Raw genomic sequence first — 8,441 nt, forward strand, 5'->3', positions numbered from 1 at the left:
AATTTCACTGTTTTTCTCAGTTACAAAAATATTTTCTGAATGAGAATACCTATTTTACTTACCAACAAGTTGTTCTTCCAAACTGTGAAATACATGATATGTTTGTAATAAAGAAATGAAACTTTCCATCATTCTAATTTTCATTTTTTTTGTATAAAGGCTAATATTTGTTATGTATTGGTGATTTTAATTTTGAGATTTTATATATGTTATTCTATATATATGAGTTTCTTGCCTACATTTATGTCTGTGTACCTCATATTTCTGTAGAAAATGATTTGTGATATCTTGTGAGTTGTTGTTTATAATCTTTATATTTGTATTTGACTGGCATTATAATTGAAGTATTCTATAACTCTTTTCCTTTTCCTTTTTTTTTTCTTTTTCTTTTACCATTGTTTTTGTTTGTTTGTTTTTAACAGATTCCTGGAAATTGTTTCATGTTAGAGACATTCGTGCTATGTAACTTCTCACAGGTCTTCTGAAATTGTCATCATGCTTTGATCTTGTAGATTAGTAAAAATTATTCTATTATCTTTTTTGACTCATGAATTTATGACATAACTTGAAAGTTCTTTTTATTCTGATATTTTTCAGTACATCTTTTTAATTAATTAATTAATTGTTTGACTATTTCATGCACAGAATCACTGCAAGTTAGTGATTCCCACCCATTGCTTTCTCATATCCCTCTTTCCTCTTTAACTGAAACTTCCTTCTTCCTAAAGATTCACTCTCCAGCATCTTTTTTTTAGGAGTGTTTGTAACATACTGAATTTGATTAGAGTTGTTCCTGTAAGTGTGGGTGGGAGGACACTTACTGAAGCATGAATTACTTATCCATGGGTAGTAAAAATGACACTTCCTCCACCAACAGCTGTTAATGATCAATAGTCCAGGATGGAACTTCCTGGTCTGCTCTCTTTGTGGCATAAAAATATAATCATGTATTCTTGCTGCTTCCTCTTCTGTGATATACCATGAAACTTGAATGTGTGGAAGAAAACTTGGAAATTCACTAAATTATAAGCCTGTTTGAAATGTAATATAATTAGTGATGCAGTTGTACCAGCAAATCCCATGAGTAGACAATGCTAATCCCCAACTAAGAAGCAATAAGTCATTAAACAAGATTCCAGTGCTTTGTGTGGGAAATCTTTCTATGAGTTATTGGTCAAAGAAGGCCCATAGGTCCCCAAAACAGTATAAATTATTGCCATCACCTTTGGTTTCCAACTGAAAATTTAAGGAATAACCACCACGCACTTTGAATACAGAACACAGACATGTTAATTGGGGACTGAGATAGATATTTCCTCCCTAGTGCCTAGTTTTTGTAGTTACAGAAGTTGGTCTGCAAATAAATGAGAGAGAAAAACCGTGTACTTTGTTGTGAAAACCACACACTAAAATACTAACCTGCCAGCAGGAAGTTCTAACTGGTACATTAGTGGCATGTTTACGATATGTGTAACTGATACTAAATTTGGTTCAGGCTCAAGAGTGTGGAGCCTATGATTTCTGCTACTCTAAACATGATGAAGAACCAGCGGCTAGGCAAGCCCTGTAAGTTATAGAGGTAAATCTACTACTAATGTCTTGTTAAGTGAATAGAGTGGCAAACTGCCATCTAATATTCTTTTTTGGTACCCCCACAAACTAGTGTTGCCTACAATCCTTATCAGAAAAGCTTTATAACAGAAGATCATGATTAATGTACCTAATGCTCCTAGTGGCCAAAGTGCTAATATCAGCAGTGGGGGGGACTCTGGCACTAAATAGGACATCTATATCATTCTTTCAAGTTCTTTTTGTTGTTGTTGTACAGAACATTTCCGTATTTGTTTATTTAATGTAAGCCCACTGTGCTTGAATTTAAACAGCACTTGGTATATAAACCTTGCCTCTGATGCTGTGCAGAGGTACAGAGTGAGAGAGCCCAGTCTACCACAAGGTTATAAGGGCAAACCATTGTTAGTTTACAGCACTCAGAAATTGTGTTTCTGATTTTCTCATCACTTTAATGCAAGAGCAGGCAGAAACACTGGTAGAGTGCTTTTGTTTATTTGGTGCATGATATGAGAGGGGAGTCCCTCCTATGGAAAATGCATGACCCTATCCATACTTTCAGAGTAAGATGCCTTCTTATCAATCTTGAAGGATGATGAAGGTAAGAGCCAGACTGAATGCAAGGCTGAACTTTAACCCTTAAAGTCCTAACCTCAGTAATCAACTTAATATATCATTTATTAATATATTCTTAATATATCATTTCTTCCTAAGACAGCTGGCAAAACGGGTATTAAACACATGAATATTTAGGGAACATTCCTGATTGAACCTGTAATAGACTTAATAAATGCCTCTTGACATTTATCATTGCCAAAATACCGTGAGGTTACAAGAAATAATGTCATCCTACGTCAAGAAGCATCTGTATTTATTTCAGCAAACTAAAATATATGACTAATCAAATGAACTTTGACTTAGAGGCCACTTACAGATATAGTCAAAATTTCTTCTTAGTAAGCCATTAAGTATTCTTAAAATATAATACATATACTGTGAGGTGGTCTGGGTTATATTAAGTTTTGTAATTTTAAATACAAAGGTTTATAATTTTTCTTTGACAATCATGAAATGATATTTCACAGAATTATGTTTTTGTAAATGCCTATATTCATGATAACAAATGCAGGTTTATTTTCTAAGAAAAGACTTCATTGGTATATTGCAAATACATGAAATGACACTTGGGAATTCCTTCTGACATTCACTATATTTGTCTATTCAGGAATTAAGCTTCTGTGATTATGATATGCCTGTGCCTTTAAAAGAGATTCTTTTATAATAAGAACCAGCACATATAGAAAAAAAAAAAAAAAGAAATACTTCCTTCCTAGCTAGGTTTATTTTTAGGTAAAACCACAGAATCAGAATCTAATCAGGCTTCCTGTTATAATGTAAAGTGGAAATATAAAGATGCCTGATTATTTCGTGTTAGGACCAACCGTTTCATTCTATGATCTGTCTTTTTCTATCACCTCCACAGTGATATCTTGGAACGGGGCTCCTGACATGTAATAGAAAACTTCAGCAGAAACATTAATATGTTCCTTAGTTCAAGTAGCTCATGTTATCACAGAAGCAAATGAAAAGTCTCCCAACCTTTTCATTTACTTCTACGACAACATGCTCCAAGAGCCAAGATTTTTGCCAGCTGTTTTAGTTTTAAATTATAGTGCCATGATTGGTTTCATTTCTAGGTCACCCATAGCAACCATTACACGTGAGTGCAAGATGAACAAGGAATGCACAGCAAAGCCCCAAGAATTTAAACACAAATGCTCTGAATTATTATCAAGAAGGGCTTGTTAGAAAGATCATGCAAATTGATATTATTATTTATTAATCTCTGACTTTCTCCTTCTGGCTTTTATTTTCTTTTATTTACAAATCCAAATTTATTTGAATATCATGTCACTTTAAAAAACCACTTAAGTTAATGGAAGCCTTAATTCCTTGGACTGTCATTCTGGAGGAACAAATTGCAAACTTTCTTTACAGCAAGGTGGTCAAGGTCATGGCTTCAGGAACTCAGTTCTCCTCAGTCGACAACTCTGGCTCCTGGTTTTTCTTCCAAAGAATGGAAATACAAGTACTTTAAAGAGGAAGCTGGGCAGAGTGGCTCATGCCTTTAATCCCTGCATGCAGGAGGCAAAGACACTCTGCTCACTGTAAAGGCTAACCTCGTCTATCTAATAGGTTTCAGGACAGCGAGAGCTACATATTGAGACTGTCAATACTCAGCTTCATTCCTTTCTAATGTTTCTCCACAGTTTTAGAGGCCTTCTTTTTCATTTTTGCTTTGTTGGTGTCTTTCAACTTGTAGAAGTCTGAGAAGAGCCTTTAACTCTGCATCCTGGACCATACCTCCACCTCAGACTTACAGAGGTCAAGCTCAAAGGACCCACTGGTTATCCACATGGGGCCATTGTGGATGAGTAATGTAAATTTAAACTAGGCAACAAATTCACCCTCTTTGTTTAGAAAGTAGTAAAAGGCTATAGTAGCTCATATTTGCCACGCTCACTCAGTCAAGCTTTTTCATTTTCTAATGCTCTTGAAGTAAAAGCATAAATTAAAACCTCTTTCCATACCACTGAAAAAAGCATGTGACATCTTCATTTTCAGGCCAGATTGTTGAGATGGGTTTCCTTTGTAAATGATGGTTCTCTGCCCAGCAAACTTTGATCTTGCCTTCTCCTTAGCTGGAGAGCCACCCACAGCATAAACTACATGCATCTTGAATTCACCATTTACATGGTCTGTCTGCTGATCTGTAGGATACTGGATAATAATTTTCTTTCCATGGATTACATGCTACTTCAATTGTTGTGAAAGGATAGCTTCCATTGGTTTGTAGTTAAATGAATAGGCAAATTTATTCCAGGCTTCTGTTGCTTGCATCTTCTTGTTTCTGGGTTGGTACAAACCAGGTAATCTATGAAATGATTTGCTTTCTGCCCAGTTATTTGGGTCACTTTTCTCACACAGGCACAGTACTGACACACCTGAATTGGCAACTTCCAACAAAGATCAAAGTGCCCTGTTAGCAATGTCACCCCTCCCCCACCATCTTATACTTGGTCATGAGCAGGTAGGTCCTCATGTTTGCTCCTGGTGCTCACCTTTGCTGGATAGCTTTGAAAAAAGGGACGGAGAAGGGAGAGAAACAGAGTGGGAAGACAAACAGAAAGTTCCCTGTAGCTCATTAAAAAAAATCATGTCCTTTAAAAATTGACTAAGTCACTAAGTATAACATTTCTTTTTTTTTTCTCTTGTTTTTTTTTCCAAATTTTATTAGGTATTTTCTTCATTTACNTTTCAAATGCTCTCCCAAAAGTCCCCTATACCCTCCCCCCACCCTGCTCCCCTACCCACCCACTCCCACTTCTTGTCTCTGGTGTTCCCCAGTACTGGGACATATAAAGTTTGCAAGACCAAGGGGTCTCTCTTCCCAATGATGGCCGGCTAGGCCATCTTCTGCTACATATGCAGCTAGCAGCTAGAGACATGAGCTCTGGGGGTACTGGTTAGTTCATATTGTTGTTCCACTTATAGGGTTGCAAACCCCTTCAGCTCCTTGGGGTACTTTATCTAGCTCCTCCATTGGGGACCCTGTGTTCCATCCAATAGCTGACTGTGAGCATCCACTTCTGTGTTTGCCAGGCACTGGCATAGCCTCACAAAGACAGCTATATCAGGATCCTTTCAGCAAAATCTTGCTGGTGTATGCAATAGTGTCTGTGTTTGGTGGCTGACATTTATAATAGTAGAAATATCTATCAGGGTTGGGGAATGTTTCATTGGTTTACTGACAAGTGTTATGTAAATACCAGGAAATCTTCAAAAGGAAGTAAAGATTGGTACTTTCTTCCTTGTCATTTGCCCCCTTTTAAAGCTTTATTGTAGATTAGCAGGTGTTCACACCTACTAATTTTGACATTTTTCTTCCTCTTTTAGTTGTTACTGATTATTTTTTGTTATTGTTTATTATTTTTCTCCACTTCATCTGTTATCTGCCAATACACATAATTCTTTGCTGATGCACAGGAGTACTAGTCAATAACATCTTCATTTCTCTTAGTTCTGTTGTTCAGGACATAGCTGAGATTCCATGCTGATAATCTGAGCATGTCTTAGAGGTGGCTGTTTACCACAAGAGATGACTATCTAGCTTTCTGGTTCCTATTTTCTCTCCACTCAGTGGCACTATGAAATGTGTTGTGATAATTCTTCAAGTCATGGAAGCTATTTAAGTATACAGTTCCAACTAATGGTATGGTGTTTTCTGTGATACTCAATTCTAATATTGAAACATGAAGGCAATCACAGAAAACACACGAGCAAGTGCATATTTGGGTATATTTACACAAAACTATACTTGAAGATACTTGAACAAGAGAGAAAAGGATGGTAGTTCTATTTAATAAACCATTGTTTGTCCTAAGGAACGCTCCTTAAAACATGAATTAGAATTAACTAAAGGCTATCAACTAAAGATCGCCAAGACCTAGCCTTAGAGCAGTTATGGATATCACTCAAGAATTATATGTCAAAGAAGTTCCCAGATAATTCCTTTTCATTCCGAGGACCACAATTTGAGAACAGTGTATCTTTCTCAAGAATTGGGTAAATTTTAAATGGATGATGGGCTGTGTACTTCTAAAAGTGTTTACAAAATAAAGCAATCGGTTAGATGTGGTCTGGAGATGTAGTTTGGATATGTTATCCAAATGTCTCTTACTCTACAGGAAGAACTAATAAAATTACTAATATGTTGAGGAATAAGTTTTGTTTTTATATAAATATTTGAATACATATTGATAATTTTTCATTTTTAGCTAGTATTTTTCATTTATTTATTTATTTATTTATTTATTTATATATTTTTTATTCACATTACACCCCAATAGCAGCCCTTCTCCCTCCACTCCTCCATTGCCATTCCCACAAACCCCACCCTCATTATATCTCCCCTTTTATCAGAGAATTAGAATACCCCTTTGGGTGCCACTCCATCCTGGGATCTCTAGTCCTAGCAGGACTCAGTACCACCACTTCCACTGAGACCTAGTGGCCTTATTGACCCTTCTGGCTCATGCAGTCCTCTCCTTGACTCTTCCACAAGACTTCCTATAGTCATAATATTGTGTGCTCTGTTATCAATGTGTTACACAAGTGTGGATTTCTCTTTCCACATTTCTTGTTTCAATGAGGACATGACATTCTAAGGCTTATATCAAGAACCTCCTGTCTCAAACTTGTATAAACAATTCTTACTATTTATTCTTTGCCTTGTCAATGCTGATCATGCAATGACTGGGCAGAAGAGAGAATAAGGCAGAACTTCTACCTGCCAGAGGAAAGAAGAGAGAGGAAGAGAGATTGAGATTTGCAACAAGGAGGAAGGAGGTAGGAGTTCTTCTGTGTTCAACAGAATCATAGGGGACCATGCATATAAGTATTATTGAGATCTTGCTGAGAAGTAGCCAGATTAGTTGAGGGGATTGAGATGGACTGCCCCTGTTCTTAGGTAAAGCTTAAATGTGAATCTTGCCCTCTCTGTGTCATTATTGGGAATTATCTAGGATAAATAAATACAGTCACCATATTAATTTACAACTTAAATTTATTAAAACTTATATTTACAACTCCCAGAGTTCTGCCTGATGTTTGGCTGTGGATCTCTGCATCTGTTTGCATCTTCTGCTGGATGAAGATTCTCAGTAGAAAGTTATGTAATGCTCCCATGTGCAAGCTCCCATGTACAGGCATAGCAGTGTGTTATTAATAGTGTCAGGGATTAGCTCTTTCCCATGAGATGGATATAAAGTTTGGCCAGTCATTGCTTGGCTGTTCCCTCTGTCTACCCTTTTTACCCCTGTGCATCTTGTAGGAAGACCAAATTTTTGTTCAAAAATTTTATTGGTGGATTCATATACCCCTCTCACTACTGGAACTCTCAACTGATTACAGGAGGTAACCCCTTCAGTCTCCATGTCCCCAACTGCTAGGAGTCTCAGCTACAATCATGCCCATAGTCTACTGGGAGCCTTCACTATCCCTGGGTCTGCTGCTCTTCCAGGAGATGCCAATCCACTGATTCCTGTTCTCACTGAGTCTTTTCCTACCTCCCCTATACCTGATACCTACCCTTGTTCCCCTTCACCCCTTCTCCAAGCCAGTTCTCTACATCCATTGTAAATTTTATTTCCTCTTCTGAGTGGTATTAAAGCATCCTCCCTTGGGACCTCCTTATTACTTAGGTTTTTTTGGGGGGTCTGTTGATTGTAGCATATTTTTCCATACATTATGGCTAATGTCCACTAAGTGTCTACATACCCTATTTCTGGGTTTGGATTGCCTCCGAAAATTGTACATTGTATTACCTGAGGACACAGCTATACCAGTCCTTGGCATATACCCAGAAGATTCTCCAATATGTAATAAGTATACATGCTCCACTATGTTCATAACAGAAATATTTATAATAACCAGAAGATGGAAACAACTGAGATGTCCCTCAGCAGAGGAATGGATACAGAAAACGTGGTACATTTACACAGCTATTAAACACAATGATTTCATAAAATTCATAGGCAAATGGATGGAACTTGAACATATCAACCCAAGTGAGGTAACTCAGTCACAAAAGAACACACACACACAGTATAAATAAATGGTATTATAATAATGATAATAATTAATGATAAGTGAATATTAGCCCAAAAGTCTGCAGTACCCAAGGTTCAATTCTCAGAACATATGAAACCTAAGAAGAAGGAAGACCAAAATGTAGATTCTTCAGTGCTTCTTATAAGGAAGAGCAGAATAGTCACAGGAGGAAATATGGAGACAGTGTGGACCAGAGTCTG

At 37.0% G+C, this 8,441-nt stretch overlaps 1 pseudogene; it reads right to left on the bottom strand.

Annotated features, from left to right (window-relative positions):
• Positions 1–3,841: 3,841 nt before the first annotated feature.
• Positions 3,842–7,765, bottom strand: LOC110316731 (annotated as a pseudogene).
• Positions 7,766–8,441: the final 676 nt, after the last annotated feature.

The sequence above is a fragment of the Mus pahari genome, chromosome 2 (assembly GCF_900095145.1).
Source record: "Mus pahari chromosome 2, PAHARI_EIJ_v1.1, whole genome shotgun sequence".
Taxonomy (NCBI): domain Eukaryota; kingdom Metazoa; phylum Chordata; class Mammalia; order Rodentia; family Muridae; genus Mus; species Mus pahari.